The sequence below is a fragment of the Talpa occidentalis genome, unplaced genomic scaffold (assembly GCF_014898055.3).
Source record: "Talpa occidentalis isolate TD23 unplaced genomic scaffold, MPIMG_talOcc4v2.1 talOcc4.3, whole genome shotgun sequence".
Classification (NCBI taxonomy): domain Eukaryota; kingdom Metazoa; phylum Chordata; class Mammalia; order Eulipotyphla; family Talpidae; genus Talpa; species Talpa occidentalis.
The window spans coordinates 91,783,842-91,803,566 of record NW_023603184.1 but is presented as its reverse complement, the minus strand read 5'-3'; the positions used below and the strand labels follow the sequence as shown (position 1 = coordinate 91,803,566).

Genomic DNA, 19,725 nt, shown 5'->3' with positions numbered 1-19,725 from the left:
CAGTACATTCAAAATGTTATGAAACCACCATCTCTCTCTAGTCCCCAAACCCTACCATCATTCCAAAATCAAACCTCATGCTCCTTAAACAGTCCAGCCCCTGGTGACCGCCACTCTGCCTTCCTTCTCCATGGATTTGCATATCCTGAATATTTCATATAAATGGAATTATACGAGATGTGGCCTTTTGTGCCGGCCTTCTGTTACTCAGCATAATGTTCTCCAGGCTCATCAAAGTTGCCCCATGTCTAGCACTTCAGTCTTCCTTATGACAGAACAGTACTTGGCTGTATGGACATACCACAATTTGCCTACCTGTTCATCCACTGCTGGACATTTGTGTTGACCCCACCTTTTGGTGTTTGAATCCTGCTGCCATGGGCATGTGTGTACAAGGATTTGAGATGTGTTTTCAGTTCATTTGGATCTATACCTAGGAGTGCCATTGCTGGGTGGGTAAGATGTCAATTTTATGTTTAACCTTTTGAGGAACTGCCAAACTGTTTTCCACTATAGTAATGAACCACGTTCTATTCAAACCAGCACAAGGGTTTCAACTTCTCCATTTTTTACTTGAAGGTCTGTTGTTGAGGGGTGGGGGAGCTGTCATTTATTTCATGTTTTTTAAGGGAAACGTATTTGTCTATTTAGCTAAGTTCAATCAGGCATAAAAGACATATAAGGCACAGACATCTGGGGGAGTGGAAAGTCTGATTTAATTAATTTAACAAATTAAAAATTATGTAATACTGTCTTCCCGATGATTTCACTTAATTTATGCTGAAGCTTTGCTTTTTAAACCTTTCAATAACTGCCTCCTTCTTTACTGTAGACCCTCTACACCCAAAGCCAATCCATCCCTGCAGCAGTGCTCACATCACACAATATTGTAATTCCAAGTCGTAATTCTACCTTCACTTGTCCCTCCCATTGTTAGACGTGGCAGACTGGGGTTGTTTGTGGGCAGAGGTCCTCTGCTGCCTGCCCGGCAGTGTTGGCCACTTGAGTGGGCAACAGGTACTGTATGGATGTGTGGAGGGGTTCACGGGCTCCCCCTCGTGGGGAAGAGGAACAGGCCTACATACTCTTGCTGGCCTTGATCCTAACACCAGCCTTACGCCCTTTATTCACTTCACAGGGATGAAACCAAGAGAATGAAACACCAGATGGGCAAGCATGCTGAGCTCTTTGGAGAAGAGAGGCTGTGTAAATCCAAATCCTTCTTTTATTGGAGAAACAAAGCAAATGACTCCAAATCATCCTCACTTTATCGTGCCGGCGCAAGTCAGTCTGGAAGATGGAAATGGCATTTGAAGGCACCTGAATGAATCATCAGGCCGTAAATGTAAGACTTCTGGTTAATCTGACTCTGACATGCAGTGCTTGAGGCTAGTGATGAGGCGAATGTGTGTCCCTGCGTGCCCTAGCCCTTTCTTTTCATTTGTTGTCTATTACTGTAAAATTGGAGGAACGTATAAGTTCTTCCTCCCACTGCCCAAATAGCCAGCATTTGTTTACTTCCTATTTATCAGAGGGCACCAAATAGGTGCTAGGTCCTTTGATGAAAGCTCTCATTCTGCCCTCAATGTATCTGTGTGTAAGATGATGCACGTTAAGAAACCACATACCTAGATTACTTTGGAGGAAAGAAATCTCAATGGAAAGAAATAGAAAATTTGTTTCCAGGCACACATGAAAGATATGGGGGAAGAGCAGTTATATGAGCTTTATTTTGATTTTATTTGGTCAGTTGGGTCCCATCCTCAGATGAAGAGCTAAATATTTTTCAGATGCATTGGCAGTTTTAGGGTTGTTATAACACTGATTTTTCTGGTATGGGTAAAAGGCAGTAGATTAGGTCAGCGAGAGGGATCTGACTATGAGCATTTCTCAGTTGAAGATTTTTCAGCATTAAAAGAACCAATAATAAACAGAGTTTCTGTATGGGATAGGTAACAGTGCATACAGAAGCATGTGGGATTTGTGATCAAAGACGGGGTGAGGCATGTCCCAACAGACACGTCCCTGTACCTCGGGCTACTCATCCGGGTCTGTCCCCCTTGTCACCACCCCTTCCCACTGCCCTTGGGGAATTTAAACCACTAAATCTGGAGGAATTTCAGCAGCATAGTATATTGTTGTAAGATTATGGGCTCTGTTCCTGAACCCAAATGTGACATTTTTTAATTTCTGAGTTGGCCCAGAAACTATGAAGGGGTCTTATGTGAATTTTGGCATTTAGACTGGTGATGCTGTTAAGCTTGGTTGATGTTTCTGAAAACTCAAACCTAAACATCTACCACCTGAGCAACTTTGCCAGCTAGGGCTCCCCTCTGGCACAGTGACCTGTAACTTGGGTAATTTTGTCCAGTCCTTTCCCATGATGGTACCATGGGCTCCTGGGGTTTACTTCCTGTGCTTCTCCAGGCTACCCCACTTTTGTGCTCACCTGCTATTTTCACTTTGCACCAATTTCAATGAAGAGCTCAGTTTCCCTTTGAGATGCCCCAAAGGATCCCCTCACACATTAATGGACAGTAGAGACTAAGCTGAAGACTCGGTATATGTGTTGCGGGAGGTGGGGGTGGGGGCGGGGGGGGGTTGTGGTGGAGTCAGCACTGGCAGAGCTCACTGAGGAGAGCTGGGCAGCCTTTCCTCACCTAGCTTTCCCACTTTTTCCTTAATTCACTGTTTTCATCTTCCCTTTCTTGGGCTGTAATGAAAAACAAATCCTATCCTAAGTCAAAAGAGAACCATTTTGTCTACAGAGGGCTCTGCTTCTTATCAAATATTTCCCCATCAGAAACAGCCTTCTCTTCCCAGGAGGAGTTCTGGTGAGTGGATTTCCTCCAGCTCTGCCCACCCCTGCTTCTGAAGCCCATCCAAGCCTGAGGGGGGCGCAATGATGGGAGAAGAATGCCAGGGCAGCTCCACTAAGAGCTGTCAGGTTCTGTGGACAGCTTAGATGCTCATTTTAATATCTGAACTTGATACGATTTTGTGTTTAAATAAAATTGTAAGGCAAACAACTTTCCACCATACAAGTTTATTATCTAAGAATCCTCGCCTACACTCCCTGATGATTTTCTGCAGATAGCCATCTGTCTGGAACTTCCTGCAGATGACCAGTAGAGGGCACATGATTTCTAGCTCACGAGGCTCTGCCACAGCCAATTCTGGAGACTTTGCTGCAGAAGGACAGTTTTTGTTTATTTGTTTATTTGTTTTCCTTCAGAAACAGAAGGAAAGCACTTGAAATTCCCTGGATGCAGCTAAGGCGTTTTCGACGGCATTCATCTGTGAAATGCTGGCTGCAAGAAGGAGACATTCTGGTGGGTGGAGGAAAGACGGCACTCTCTGTTCCTGTCACTCATTCCCATTGGGGGAGCAAAAAGGACTGCAGGAAAATGCATGAATGAGTTTTGTTGTTTCTAAGATTACTAGAATATACTTTTAGACTACAAGTGTCTACGCACGTCTCATGGTATGGTGAAAATGTGTTTTGGAATTAGACATATTTGGGATTCATTTCTCACACCCAGGCTTCCTGCCAAGATGGCAAATTAGCATGGGCTGTGGGTTCCTTCCCTCTTCCACAGCAACTCCAGAGAAGCTCCAGCATTAGCTTGGTGGGAAAAGGAGAGAGCTTTAGGGAACCAAGTGACAAGGGAATCCTGGGGTGGGGTCCCTTGGAAAGCCCCTGTGCCAGACTCAGAGGAGGGGGGACTATGGCGGTACACTCTACTTCAGAGGGGGAGATGGAGATAGTGCTGGGATTGTGAAGGTCATAGGCAAAGATAAACACAAATAGGGGTCAAAATTTAGAAGTGACCCAGGTATGCTTGAAATTAGAATGCTTAACTTCTCAACAAGCAGGCAAAAATTCAGTGTAAAGGGGAAATGAATTTTTTTTTTTTAAATCCTGTACTATTGGAGAAAAGTCTGAACTAAGATACTGAAGTGAATCCTCATAAGAGTGATTATCTATGTCTCAGCTGCAGCACCTACTAACTCTGTGGCCTTCAGTAGATACACAAACTTCTCAGAGCTTCAGTTTCCTCGCCTCTAACATGATAAAACTACTGTGCGTGAGCCTGCCTGGCTCTTGGCAAGTGGTCAACTTTCTAGTTCTCTGCTCCCTTCTCTTTCTTGAACAGATTTAGCTCATAAACACTTATTCATTCAAAAATATTTACTGAGTACTTGTGTGTTGGGTTGTTTTCAGCTGCACACTACAGAAAACCTCACCTAAAAGGCAGCAAACATTACAAGTCCAGTGGCAGGGCAGTTCCAGGGAAGGGTTAATGCAGAGTCTTGGCAAAATGATCAAAGACTCAGATGGGCTCTGCCATCCTTAGCAGACTGACATTTGTCCTGGTGTTGCTCTCATCATGACTCCACTCATCTAGAGGCTGGCATGGGTGCTTTCCTCTCACACAAGTCTTTAGAATCTTTCTGAAGCTATTTTCTGAAGCCACCCCAGCAGACCTCCCCTTATGTCTCAAGGACCAGCAGTGGGTCACACTGACTACCCCAAAATCAATTCCTGGCAAGATGAATGGGTTTCTATGATTAGAACAAACCAGTTATGTTTCATCCTAAGAATCCATAACTCCTTTGGAGTTGTTGATACCAGAACAAAATAAAGTACAATTAGGTAAAGAACAAAAGGAAAGAATAGCTATTGGTAGGCATCTAAGAGTGTGTTCCGGGCATTTTAGTTGGTATTGAACATACAGTAGATACTAGGTCCAATGCAATTCTTGGGGATCTTGTAGGGGAAGTTACAGACAAGCAAATGGCATTAACAATACAACATGTAAGTGTTATATAGGAAGAACTCTAGGAGAGTAACCCATAATCAGTGAGTGATCAAGGAGGACTTCCTGGAGGAGGGGGCTCATTGACTGAGCCATGAGGGATATACAGTTTTACAGGTGATTGGAGAATAAGAGTAGAATGGAAACAGGCATGAAACCCTGGGAGCAAGATTGGTTACATATTCAGTTAATATCATTAGCATATAAAAATCTAACAGCAAATTATTCAATGGTAATTACTATGTTTTGCAGATGAGAAACTGAAGGATGTGCCCAAAGTCACCATTATATGTTGAATTATGACCCCACTTCTTGTACCTCCATGTCCCCCCAAAATGATATTTTGACAAGCTAACCCTGTGTATCTCAGAGTGTATCCTTATTTGGAAATAGGGCACTTGCAGACATCATTGTTTAAGATAAGATCATACTGGAATAGGGTGTGCCCCTAACCCAACATGGCCAGTGTTCTTATAAGAAGGTGGCCACATGAAGAGAGATGTGTGGGGAGAACACACATCAGGAGAAGATGAAGGCAGAGATCAGAATGATGTGTCTATAAAACAAGGAGGATTATGGCTGTCACAGAAGCTAGGAGAGAGGAAAGATGCCAAAGAGCTGACACCTTGATTTTGGACTGCTAGCCTCTAGAACTGTGATGGAATAAATTTTTGTTGTTTGTGGTGCTCAGGTATGGCAGACAGAGCAAACCAATATGGCTAGCAGGTAAAGAACTGAAACTGAAGCCGAGATCCTGGCTCCATGTACTTTCTGCAGTAGCAATCAAAATGAAATGTGGTTAATTGAGGGGAAGGTTTTGGTTATCTCTGTGTACATGTGGAGGTATGTGTCCATACTATAAGATGTAATTTCACTGACATTTGAAAGCCAGTGACTTGAATAGAGTAACAGGATCACTTCCACTTCTGAAGGAGGAAAGAAACATGTCAAGATTTTAGGACTAAGGTTAAAAAGGTGAACGTTTTTAGAGATGAGGCCTTTCAACTGTGATGTTGCGCAGTGTACAAACTGTACAGCTGTTCTTGGTAGTCCTAGGATCAGCTAGAGATGTTCATTGAGGCAGAAGGATTGGTAGAGGTGGAAGCAACTCTACCGATCACACTTTTCATGCATGTTCCTAAGCAATGTTTTCATTTCAATAGACTCTTAAAGATAACCTGTTGACATACTAACTCTGAGATTATAATGAACAGGCATCAAAGGCAGCAAGACTGAGATCCCAGCTTTTAGAATGGAGACTCCTCAAGAAGGTTAGCTTCCCTCTTAGAATATACATCTTCAAGGACAAAGACTTCATTTCTGATATTCACCACTGATCCTTAATGCCTAGAATAAATGCTCAGCAGGTGCTTAATGAATATTTGTTGAATGGATACAAAGGAAACATAGTGAGGAATATGAATGAAGGTCACACAGCCCTTATTTCTAATGTCCTTGCTCTCCACCCACCCCCACTACCACTGCAGCACCTTATCCCCCTCCCCTGCTGCTCACACACCAAGGCCCCTGGCTAACCATCTCCTCTGTCCCTCCACTGCTGAGAGACTACAATTCCCTGCCTGCCTCCCATTCATTACACAACCAGAGAAAAGACACTGGTGGCAAGTCAGGTCATCACTGCTGAATCATCCCCCCTCCAACAACGAGCCGAACACTATTAACAACATCTAGTCAGCTACAGAGGCACCTGTGACATTTGTGGATGCCCTGAGCTCCATTCCATGGCAAGGGATTACAGCAGTGTGCACAAATCCTTGTCTGCTAAGACCACAGTGCTGTCTCAGAGTGACTGACAGAATTAAACGTGGCCTAGATTGACAGCAAGTCCAAGGGGGATTTGTGGCCTAATATAAAGAAATGTAAATTTCATTCTCATTCAAACCATCCCTTTGGCTACCAGGGATTTTTTTCAGTCCGGACGTCAGGATTAATTCAGCCTTCTGCATTAGGAAGTTGACTCAATCCCAGGCAGCCTCTACCTGGCCCTGCTCTAAGCAGCCAGATCTTGTCCTTTCCTGGTGTGCTCTCCGATGGGGGTCGTGGCCCACAGATGCATCACAATGACCCAGCTGTCACCTGAGGTTTGTTCTGGGGGAGATTGGGATGCAGAGGCTCACTTAGGGTGATTGCATCTCCCAGTTTGCCTGAGAGTTTTCTGGCTTAAGCCCTGAAAGTCATGTGTCTGAGGAGACCTCTCAGTCCTGAGCACACCAGCTCGACTGGTCCCTGGAGTGTGTCACACTCAGGAGGGGACAGGTGCTTGTGCTTGCTTGTTGGTACAGTCAAAATGACTCAAGGACACAGACTTCATGGTGATGGTCACTACTGATCCCTAGTGCCCATTCCTCAAGAGCCTACCAAAATTAGAACTGTCTTCCCTCTTTGGCAAAACCGTGTTTTATTCTTTTTTCAATGAATTAGAAATATGAGGTTTCTGGGGATAGAGAGGAGACAAATGGAACCCCCCCACCCCACCAAGTCCAATAAGCAAAACCCAGATTGCCCGCATTTGAAATTTGGCTCGGATACTAACTACAAGTTACTCAACCCTTCTATGCCTCAGTTTCTTCATCTGCAAAATGGGGATACTGACAGGGTTTACTTAATGGAGTCTCTAAGGATTGGAAGAGAACAGTCTCTCAACTGCAACTAACTGCACTAGTTCTCAGGAAATGCACGCAGTTATTGTCATCACATCTCCTCTGCAGAAATTGGGTTCTTCCATTTTCTGGAGCCTCATTACTTCCTTGGTAATGGGAGGTGGGGGGTGGGGAGCATCTGCTGATACCTACAGATGAACATGACTAGTGCAGTTCCAAACGAAATAGATAGCTTCTCCTCTGTCTCCTTTTTTTTTCTTAAATATAGTACAAATTAAACAAACATATAGCTTCATGAATTACTACATGGGGATAACTCACAATGAGTACCTTCACTGGAAGGTAGAATTTTAAAAAAAAAATTTATTCATTTATGCATGCAAGAGCTGGGGAGCAGGCAGTGGTGCAGGGTGGGGGAGGAGGGGGGGTGAGAGGATTCACCAGAGACAGAGCCGGGAACAGAACAGGCAGACTGACTGAAATACACTGCTGAGGAGAACACTGGGTGAGATAGGAGAGGGCTGCTGAGCCATGTGGATATGCCAAACTTGTGCTGCAGAGGCTGCAGATAGCTGTGCTTAATTCTTGTGCCACCAGGGAGGCCCTGGAAGGTAGAATTTTGTCAGCCATCTGAGGAGGCCTCCACCATTCTGCCCAAACCATATCCCTGTTCCCCTGCTAAGTACCTCCTGACATTTTTATACCAAGAAATGATGTGTTTCTTTTTTGTTTTCTTTGGGACGAAATAGTGGCATGGTGGTATTATATCCCAATACGACTCTCTTACTTTGTCCTCTTCTTATTTGGGGAGAGTCAAAAAAGCAAAGCAGGATGATTTTTGAAGGAAAGGGAATTTGCCAGTGTTCCCTTCCTTTTTGTGACTATGCCTCCTATCACCTGGGAGGGGCGCATAGATCTTGGTGTATGTATGTTGCTTAAAGAAAACAGCAATTGTCACAGTTCATTAAAATCCCATCTGCTTCCTATAAAATGGAAGAAATCATTACCGGCCAAGTCAGGGGGCCTCAGGCTCACGTGGAGAAGGAGATCACCTGCCGTTTCTTCCCTTACAACCTGGCAAAGGGCAGAGTTACTCCTTACCATTATTTTTCTACCTGGTCAGTGCATGTAACACTAAACCAATGACCAGTCTCTGGTATAAAACATTCCTAATACTATTTTGAATGGTGCTGAAAAGAATGCAGTGTCCAGATGTGTGGTTATGGTATTTGTTGTTAGGTTTAGAAAAGGGAGCGGTTGGGCGGGTGTGGAAAAGGTCACTGGGACGTAAGTGAGATAGGGAGGGAACATGTTTCTCTGGGGAATAGGGTGTGGAAGGGAAACAGGGCTTAATGGAGGAAATTATTCATTGATGGGGAAGGCAGTTAGAAATTAAGACCAGGAAACACAATTTGAAATATAGCTGGGTGTACCTGTTAGAATTATTTGATCTGCACAGAATGAAAAACTTAAATAATCATGGTTCAAATACAATAAAAGGTAGTTTATTTCTGGTGGTATGCACTCCACAGTGGATGTGTTGGTTCCACTTCAACCTTCCTACTTTGTCATCCTTAGCAAATGATATCTGTCTTGCAGGAGACCTCATGGTTCAAGATGGCTGCTGAAACTCCTGCTATCACCTCTGAGTTTTAGGCAGGAGGGAGCAGGAAAGGTTTACGGGGTGTTTCTTGGAGCAGGACAAATCTCTTAAGACTTGTGAGAAATATTATGTACTTCAACCTCCCTTTGGGAAGTCACAATGAACATGTTAAAGGCTTTGAGAAGTCCTGCAAAGAAACAATATTATTTATTCAATGCTTCCTACTTATTGGCTAAGAAAATTAAGCCTGGCAGTCAGATTCAGGAGCCTGTGTCATACGCATTTCAAATTTTCTATCATTCCTAGTCAAATCTGATTTTTCCTCATGTCTAGATTTCTTGTTCCTGGGAGGGCCTCCTATTGAGTTCTTCTTTTCAGCCAAGTGATATCTTGGGTTTGAAGCCCGCTTGCAGATGGCGATGATCGCCGCTTTCTAGACATCAGTAATGAAGGCATCCCTTTCTGGTGTCCCTCCTCCCTGTTATCTGGGATGAAAAATGAGTTCATGTCTGTAAAAAGTACTTTATAAACCACTAAATACTATATAAATATTAGTTGTTACTATTATGACGACTCACTCTGGTGCTCCAATCCCTTTCTCCCCAGGAAGTACCATTTTCAGAATTACAGTTTCATAATATAAAAACAACTGAAACCCAAACATATAGAAATAGCCATTTCTACAAGAGGGTCCTTTCTGTTTGAGCAATAAGATTGTAAAGAACACAACTGGTTCGCCACAGAATGAAGGAAGAAAGCAGTGTAGACATTTTTCTCCTTGAACCCTCAGATGATCCCCTGACACAAACCCAGAAACCACCCACCATCATGTCCAGACACTCAGCGCTGCCTCTCGCCTGTCTGACCCCAAACCTCCAGGGGTTAAATCCCCCTCTTTATCCACCAGTTCTGCAGTGGCACCTTCTCTCATCAGATCCACCCTGCCGACCATCCCTTTAAAATGGGGCCCGAAAACACCAGCCAAGGCTGGTTCGCCTGTCTCCAAACAATGGACTCTCCCTTGTTTGTTTGGAGAGGCTGGAGCTGTGGCTCTTCCTTTCCACATGCTGCAGCCGTTTTCAGAGGCACACCCAGCCGGAGAGCACAACCAGGGTTGGCGGTGGCTCAAGGGGAAGGTTTAAGTTCATTGTGTTGATTTCATTACTATCTTTATTCCAAGAAAAGAAAGCCAGTCCTCTGAAGCCTAAGTAAATCAGACACAACTAAAAATATTTCACTAAGCCAGACACAAAAGCACAACAAATGCATGGTTTTACTACCTAGGATAGGCAAATTCATAGGCTGAAAGCAGAATGGAGGTCCCCCCAAGGGTTTGGGGGCAGGGAGGGAGGCACGGGAAACTACTGCTTAATGAGTATAGAGATTTTTGATGGGAATGACAAAAAAGCTCTGAAAATGGATCGTGGTCACAGAAGCATAGCACTGCGCATGTACCTAATGCCACTGAACACTGAACACTTAAAAATGGTTAAAGCTCAAATTAATGGCTACCAGAAAGAAGGTTAAAGGGGGTGGGTAAATTGGGTCAAAGGGGTCAATTGTGTGGTAAAGGATAGTATTGGAGTTTAGTGGTGACCTTGAAATAGTTTACACAGACATTGATTTATAATGACGCACACCTGAAGTGTATATAATGTTATGTTACTCCAATAAGTTAACAAAAAGTGATGATTTTTATGTTACACATATTTTACTACAATAAAAAAAAAACAAAACCAAAAACCATGTCAGTCAAATATTTGTATTCGGTATCAGTTTCCCTAACATGGTGCCCAGCCCTGAGAACTCCCATTTGTGAGGCATGGCACAAATGTGGCCACAGGAGGGGGATAAGATGGACTGGATTGCCACTGCTGGGTAATAAATCCCACAGAGAAAAACCAGCTAGAGTGCAGCTCAGGGGGGCTGCCAGCAGCTCACAGCACTGAGAGCTCAGGTAGGCTGGGGACATAATGGGACGTCTTGTCTCATCTTCCTTAAACATCTTAATGTCTTAAGACAGCCTGTGAAGTTTGTTCCTTTTACAAAGGCTTGAAAGTGTTAGAAAGACTTCCTGGTTGTGCAGGTCTCGCTCAGGCTGTTATGGGAAGGCTTGGGATAAAAGAAAGCCAGCTTTGAGGAGGTAAAGGATATCTGGTGTCTGCTTGACAAAGACAAGTTTTTTGAGGTTTTTTGTTAGACGTGGAAAAATGAAAGGCAACATGTTGGAGACTGGCACTGAGTTTTAATTTCACCAGCAGCCTCTAGGTGGCGCACACACCGTAATAAATTCTCTGTGAAAAGGTGATTTCATCTGCAAACTGAGCTTCAAGACTCAGTTCAGAAGCCTGGAGTCTTGTATAAACAAGTTACTCCCATCCCAGCTGAAAGATAACCCCCAAATCTAAACTCTCTGAACCCCAATTAAAGATGGCCAAACATTCATTCTCTTGATGACAATGGGAACGGGGAAGGAAGGCAATGCATCTACCTGAGGACCATGGAGCCAGCAGCTGTGGCCTTTTTCTCCAGGAGAGAGAGGTTAACTGTGCCCATGGAAACAGCTCAATGCTCAGAGAAGACAGGGCCTTGTTCCTGGGGGCTATTGTTATTCCAGAAACAGTGTCAACGGTGGCTTTCCTGAATACAATAGTAGAAGGGTTGATTTGCTCAGCTGTCAAGCATGGTATATTCAGTCTTCTCAGATCCTGGAGTGGGTCTTTCCCCCTCACTTTCAAGCCTTCATCATCTCAACAAGTGCCCAAGTGAGCAGGGTACAGGGACTGGAGAGGCCATTCAAATGTCAGGATGGGCCAGGAAACTGAAGGAGGAGGAAGAGGGAGCATGCCTTTCTTATTTACACAGTTAACATATACACATGAATACTCAGGTGGGGACAGCCTTGACAATGACCTGAAAAATGAAGCAGTCTTTTACTGCAGAGAATGGAGTGAGTGCATGTCACTCTTAGTGGCCAGGTTAATTCCATTTTTCTCCATTAGATCACATTAGATCATTTATTTCACCTCGTGGAAGAGACAGTTCATGATCCTATGCAAACTGGGATTACTTAGTTGATCAGATACATTCATGGAGGAAACTCCAAGGTCCCCTGTTCTTTACTCGAGGCTGTGGTGAGATATGGAAAAAGCAGAAACTCAGCCTTCAGGAAGTGACAGACTAGTGCTGCACTACCCATTATGGTAGCCACTAACCACATGTGGCTAATTGAATTAAAATTTAAAATAATTAAAAATTCAACTCCTAAGGTGGCACTAGCCACATGTGAAGTGCTCAATAGCCACACGTGGCCAGGGCCTACCATACTGGACAGCACAAAAACATTCTCATCGTTGCAGAAATTTCTACTGGACATTACTGTGGCACCCAGGCTTCTATACTCACAAAGGAGGCAATTAACTAAGAACAAATTGATGGGAGAATATGAAAGCTCAGACACATTGTGCCTCCTAGACTGATTCCTACTGCAGAGTTTGGAAGCATCCTGAGGGATATTCTTAACTCTAATAAACTAATGTTTGTATTTGGGGATGGTGGTGGTGTAGTTTAATTATTGGAATGGAATTTAAAGTAATTTAGAAGCATGTTCTTTCACCTGTAGCCTCAGATACCTCATGACTCATTTCTGGTTTCACTCCGTCTATGGTATTCTTCCCTACTTCCACCTCAGAGAACACTCTTACTGAAATTTATTATATGCTGGTGGCTGCACGAAATACATTCACCCATCTCATCTCATCCTCACAAGCTTCTGTGAATTGATAGTAGTCTGGAAATTGCTGCCTGCCTAAGCCATGTCATCTACCTCTTCCCACTTCTCTGTTCTCCAGTCCTTGCATCCTCAGTGGGCTGATCCCATTTCCAGCAAAAGCTCCAGAGGTGGGCCTACTTTCCCTGATCCAAAAAGACTCTAGGTCAATCAGAGCAGATCATGCGGTTCTCCTTGCCACAGCAATTGGTTAAGAAATGGCATGTGGGCCTCCCCGGTGGTGCAGCGGGTTTAGCACAGCACTGTGAAGCTGTCTGCAGTCTCTGCAGTGTTGGATCGATTCCTGGCAGGCTAGGGAGAGTCCCACATGGTGCAGCAGACCTCTCCTGTTGCGCCTGCTGCTCCCCTCAGCAGTATATTTTGGTTGCCTGCCTGTTCTGCTCCCTGCTCTGTCTCTGGTGAATCATCTCACCCTCCTGCACCAATGGCACCTCAATAAATCTTAAAAAAAAAAAAAAAAAAAAGGAAATGGCATGTGACTTCTCTGGATCAATAGGAAGCAAGAGGAAGTTAGCTAAGGGCTTCTGGGAGAGAAATTTGCCTTCTCTTAAGAGACAGTTACTGGCAGAGAGTCTATTTCTCCTGATCTTGTATGTGCATATAAGGCCTGGAACACTGCTAACACCTGTGGAACAAAGAGCCCAGATGCAGAGACAGGGAGCAGGCCAGACTGAGCCACAGATGGTCCCAGGGCTGAGTGATCACAACTACTCAACCCCTGGTTCATTTGAGCATTTGGAGTCAGGCTTTCTGTGACCTGCTGGCCAAGAACATCAACTGATAATCCCATTCTGCAGATAGCAAAACTCAGCCTACGAGAACTTTATATGTTGCCTAGAGTCACCCAGCTAGAAAGGCAGAGCCAGGGTATAAACATAGGTGTGCTTGACTCCAAAACACATACTTTTTTTGCTTTCATCATGTGGTTTCTTCTGATTTCAAAGGATGTGAGGGAGAAACAGACAAGTTCTAAGGAATGACATCTTTAAAAATAAGAATAAAAAGAATAATATTTTACCTTGGCTATCACCTGAGCATGCCGGATTTTGTGGGCACATGTATACTTTAAAAACTCACTGACAGCTATACTTTGTGCTCTTTTTTATTTATTGCATTTTCCTAGGATCCTCAGGAAACACTACTGTGGTCTTGGTTTTTTAAAGAATGGTGGGAAGCTTTTACTGCTGAAACCCATGCCCTTTACCAGCTGAATTAAGTACCTCAACTCCTCCAAGAGCTTAGCAAAGTGAGCTGTAAGACAGCCAGGCTGCTCCTTGACCCTTGGCTTTTATTTACCCAATATTTTGGGGAGCAACAGGTAACTCAGCTTCCGAAAATGTTGGGAAGCTGTGGTCATTGTCCTTAGAGGCCTTGGCAATCTTTCTAGTTCACTGGACACCCCTGGGATTTTTGGAGGACTATGATTTCCTCCTCTTTGACTATCTCCTTGTCACTCTTATAGTGTCTCTTGGATCCCTCCTCCAGTGGTGTACTTGACCTTACCATTTAATGAAGGTCATCCTCTGCAAATAGCACATTAATGAATTTTGGAACTGATCAACTAAGATTTTCTACAAGAAAGGTCACAACCCAAACCATCATTTTTTCCTGCTCCCCTTGGTAAGAGCACCGGAGCGGGAAAGTTTGGGGGAGACAGAAGGCACCCATTCATGAAGATGTATTGAAACATACAGGATGAGCATTCAGGCACTCCTGCTGTTGCACTAGACAGGGGAAGTAACTTAAACACAGCGGCCATCGAGAACTTCTCTCTCTGCTCAGGCAGAAGGGGCAGCTCACATCAAGAGCCAATGGCCTGACAAAATTGCTTCTTTTGATGATTAGGTCTAATGGTGAAGCTGTTAGACATCTAAAGCTGCAAGGAGCTTTTTTCTCTCATCCTCACTCAACTCTGAGTTTGCTTTCCTGGAAACATTAACTGATTATTAAAGAACCATGTGGGTTTGATTTTTCTCCAATTGAAAGACCAGGTTACCAGTCATGTCCAGAGTGTCACAGCCCACTTGGACAGTTCGGAACAGGATTAATTTTCCCCAAAGACCTAGATATCCTCTGCTTCTCCTCTTGGTACCCCCTCCCTCCCCAGCCCCATGCATCTGGTGCCATCCTCAGCAGGAGGACCCTACTTTCAGCCCAACCCCTGCCCTGCAGGCAGAACCCAGTGTCTGAGCTGAATTTGGGAGAATTCTCATCATAAAGGCTGCAAAGAGGGAATGGCTTTGTCTCCAGCAGCACAGAGAGTTCTGCTGTGTGGCAGTAAGGCCCCTGGCTCCGGAAGCTGGGTCTGAGGGAGGGGCACCTCAGTTGTGTTCAGGCTGAATCGGGACACCTAGGCAGCACCTGTGCTGTGATGGACAGGGTGGTAGGAGGTGAGGGCTTATCTCCCATGCACAGGCTCTGGAGTTAGACAGACTTGGATCAAACCTGGCTCAACTGCTACTGTGTATGTGATTTAGTCAAGTTCTTGACTTTGTCAAGTTCTCAGAGTCTTAGTTTTCTCATCCTTCAGAAGGTTGTTGTTTAGGATGATCTGAGAGAATGTAAGAATCCAGAGAGACAAAAAGTAGATTTGGATATGCCTAGGGGAAGAGGAAGTAGTTGCTAATGGATATGGGGTTTCTTTTTGGGGTGATGACTATAGTGTTAGGTTGTGATGATGGTTTCACAAACTTGTGAATATAAAAACCACTGAATTATACCTTTAAAGGGGTGAATTGTATGCTATGTGAATATTTCAATAAAGAGTGTAAAAAGAATACATGCGAGACCCTTAGTGTAGGAAGCTACTGTCAATAAGTGGTAGTGAAAGTTGTATGATTGTTCAAATGAAGGTAGCAACTAATAGGGTAGGCTCACTTTTCATGAATTAAGTCCTATTGCAGGGGGTAGGAATAAAGAACAGGCATTTTCCTAGTCCTCTTTATTTCCAGGGAGAAGTTATAATTTAACTTGTGAATAATTAAAATATTTTTATATTCAAATAAATATTGAGTAGAATGCAAAATTTGCACAAAATGGAAAGACCTATGATTTCAAATACTTCCTAACTTGAAAAGGAACCCAGGGTCCCTATTTGCCACTGTCTGCCACCCAGGTTACTTCTTTGAACATTTTTTGGTGGAATCTGTAAAGTCAGACCTGTTGTGAATTCATTGCTGAGAATCTGAGATTCAAAGGAAACTTTGACCTTCAGCACTGTGACATGCGCCCCCAAGAGCCACAGCCAGGACTCCTCAGATCACGCACTTCTGTGAGGCTGGCCTGCAGACCACTGTTTCCTTTCTTGGAAGATTCTGTTGCTCTCTGTGTCTCCATGTTAGGATTCTGATGGATTGACTCGAGAGGGATTGAATGGGGAGATGGACAAACCCAAAGTCCTCCGAGCCTTGGGCAATATCAAGGCAGGGATCGAGGAATTAGTTGCTCAGGAGAATGGGGTCTATTCCAGGCACTGTGTTCCCCCACCCCCAACTGGAGCAGATGGAATGAGAGACAAGAAAGGGCCTGCTGGCTACAGAGACCATCACGCGTGTGTGTCTTCCTGTGGCTGCCGGACCAGTGCCATCAGGTTGGCATGTTTTCATTTCTCCACAGACAGCCCAAGGGCCAGCCTGCTTCCAGTAGAGACCCTGCTCTGCAAATACACCCCAGTAAGCTCACTGTCTCCTACTATAAAGCAACTTTGATGTTTACAAGGGAGAGAATCTGAAAGAGGAATTGTATTGGATTTAAAACATTGAGATTCCAAGAAAAAGTGAGGCCATAGGTAATGATAAATAAATAACAAAGGGTAGATAATGAGTCTAGGTCTAAACCGTGATAATTATGTACTGTTTCTACCTAGGGTATACTTATTGACTTTTCTGGGGTTGAAATTGGGCCCTGTCTCCCTCCCAGAAAGAATCACTCAGGGGCAACTGTGGTTATTGCAGGAGATTTAGGTGGTGTCCCCTGTGTCCCCTCCCCCCCACCCCAGGCACTGAGTGATCATTTGAGACACTGTCTGGCTTTGTGTTTCTGCCCATCAGCCACTTCACCAGCATTGACTGGAGAACAAAATTTGTAACAATTTGCCTCATCAGACTTTATCCTAAGGGATTTAATCACTGTGGCTCTAAATTCCTGTATGCTAAGATAGTGGCGCAGTTCCAGAATTTGGTCCCAAGGTTGGACCCCAAAGGTACCGTCACAGCCAGATGTGTGTGTGTGTGTGTGTGTGTGTGAGAGAGAGAGAGAGAGAGAGAGAGAGAGAGAGAGACATCAGGTTCAGATCTCTAAAGTGCTATCTTCCATCAGAAAGGAGAGTTTTCAATTACAACTCAAGCCGAATGCATGTATCCACAATGTGAACTCGCTGGGGGAAATCCACATCACAATATAAGCATACAATTCAATTGGCAGTAAAAGTGGGGAGGGATACAGACCTCTTGGCAAGACTTGGGAGACTGGCAAAGCAGACTGGTGGGGCCAGTCTGGAGAATTCCTGGCTGTTGTCTATTTGTGGAAGGGAGAAAAGTCCCACTCATCCTTGCCAAAACCCAGAGAAGGCTTCAGGACCATAGGCGTGGAGTCCAAGAGCATCTCAGATGGCTTAATTCAGTGCCTATATTTACATCACTTTTCAGAGATAGGTTGTCAGGACCACCTGTTAATTTCAATCTAGGTGGGTTGCCTCAGCACAGCCAGGTTTTTGTCAGTCCTTTTGTGGGTCTATCAGTGTCTTCATATACCAGCAGTTGTTTTCTTAATTGATAACTTCAGTCACTCTATCACAACTACCCCCACCTCTAGATCAATCAGGGTCATTAAAATGTCAATACAGAGAACAGGAAGGAGAGAGAAAGCTCAACTGGTTGCAAGTAGACAGTCACTGTCTACGTTGTACTGGCACCAGGGCCTCTCCTGTAAGCCTCCAGATCTGAAATGTTGCCTCAGAAATGTTGCCTTCCATTTTCCCTCTCACCTCCTCCTCCTGAATGCTGATTCAAGAATGTTTGCCTATGAGGGCTAGACCCCATGCAGATTAGAAGTTAAAATCACAGGATGATGCAGACTGTAGCTGTATCCAGGAAACAGCTCTTCCTGGGAGTTCTGTCCTGAATTCTGGAGTCCTTGTTCAATTAGCTGAGTCCCACCTATTCTAATGGAAATAGATGCTTTTTGCCCTGGCTCCCAATAAACCCCTGATCGCCTACCTCCACTCTGCATCACCCTAGGGGCCACTCTGCCTTCTTACTAACCACCCACAGCCACCCAGGGGAGTGGCTGTACCCGCCCTCCTGCTCAGCCTTGGCCTTCACTCCCTGGATACTCTCTCACCTCTGCTTCTGTTTCCAACCACCCGCAACTCCATCCCCATACCTTGCTTTTTTGTTGGAGCAGAACCATTCAGCACTTCCACACACCCACTCATTATGGCAATAACCATGACTCCTAACAATGCTTTCAGCTAAATCCCTTCTCTAAGGTCTGCAGGAAAGGCATCTCCATGCAGGCCCACAAGAAGAGAGGGTAAATCACACACAGACAAAATGCCAGCTACAATTAATTGCACAAGGCAGGCTCAGTGTGGTTCTCTTTATGCTTCCAAACCTGGCACAGAGCGGAACCCCTGCAGATAGACACTTCTAAGGGCTTAGAGAGCCCCTCAGAGTCTAGAACAGTGGCTGCCTCAGGCAGGACCTACTCTTGGAGCTTGGTCTTGGTTTCTCTTTCCTCATATTGGAACTTGTGTCTCAGAAAAGCAAAAGCTGGAGTTGCCACGCCATTCCGATGTCTGTCTGTCTGCTGCACTCTCTCTGCTTCACCTGTCATGCCTGTCTAGATGCTCTGGTGATGCTTTTATGTCATCTGCTCACATGTCCATGTGATTAGTCCCAAAAAAATTGACCCCAAGTACCCGCACTATACCAACCTTAGCCCACCTATGTGGCAGACTGTCTTCCTCACCACTTCCCTCTGATTGGAGGGTCCTTGAATGTTGACCTGAAAAATACTGCCCCACCTCATGCCCAATAGACAAGCTATCGGAACTCTGGGAGCAGAACACCTGGGTTCAATTTCCAGCACCTCCACTCACTTGCTGTGTGATTTCAGACAAATCACTCAATTTCTCCCTCCCACAGTTATCTATAAAACAGGAAAGTTTTAATACCTACCTGATACTAAGTTTTTTTTCCAAAGATTTTTATGTATTTATTTATGCATTTATTTATTTTATGTATTTATTTATACAAGAACTGGGGTGTAGGCCAAAGATACAAGCTGTGAGAGGATTCCCCAGAGACAGAGTGGGGAGCAGAACAGGCGGATCGACTAAAATATACTGCTGAGGGGAGCAGTGGATGAGACAGGAGAGGCCTCCTGTGCCATGTGGGTCACCTCCCTGGCTGGGGATCAAACTCATGCTGCAGTGGCTGGCAGTGCTTAGAAACTGCAGCTGTTATTGTTGACAGTAGAAGCAGCATTCTGGCTATGCATGGCCTAGTATAGCCATGGAAGAAGCCTTGCACAACTTCCTGGAGCGGAGATTACCACTGCTGGCTTGGAGTCAGCTAACCCAATGGTGAAGTGCGATCCTCAACATGAAGAAATGCATAAATTATTTATTGCTGAACTATGTAGAACCAGGCTGACCCCAAATGTACCCATTGGATTCCTGTCCCCATAGGGACTGAGATTGGCATCACTTTAGGAGGGTGGAGTTGCTCTGGTTTTGGGGTGGCTAGCCTCCCACCAAGGTCCTGGCCTCACAGGGGTAAGGACCAAGCACAGAGGGCTGGGTGTGTTTAGTGCATCTGCGGGCCTGGGGTGAGCTGCTCCTGATGGGCACCAAGTGTTGCCTTTGTTCCATAGGTGGGAAGAATGCGA

General features: G+C 44.6%; 1 long non-coding RNA gene across 2 annotated transcripts; it reads left to right on the top strand.

The window, feature by feature from the left end:
* The first annotated feature begins 342 nt into the window (after positions 1–342).
* LOC119254763 (uncharacterized) lies at positions 343–3,446 on the top strand. 2 transcript variants are annotated; one of them, XR_005127348.2, is made up of 3 exons: positions 343–452; positions 1,139–1,345; positions 3,236–3,446. It is a non-coding gene; the product is annotated as an uncharacterized LOC119254763 (long non-coding RNA). The 2 variants fall into 2 exon arrangements; XR_008553575.1 differs by having other exon boundaries at positions 343–456.
* The last annotated feature ends 16,279 nt before the right edge of the window (positions 3,447–19,725 follow it).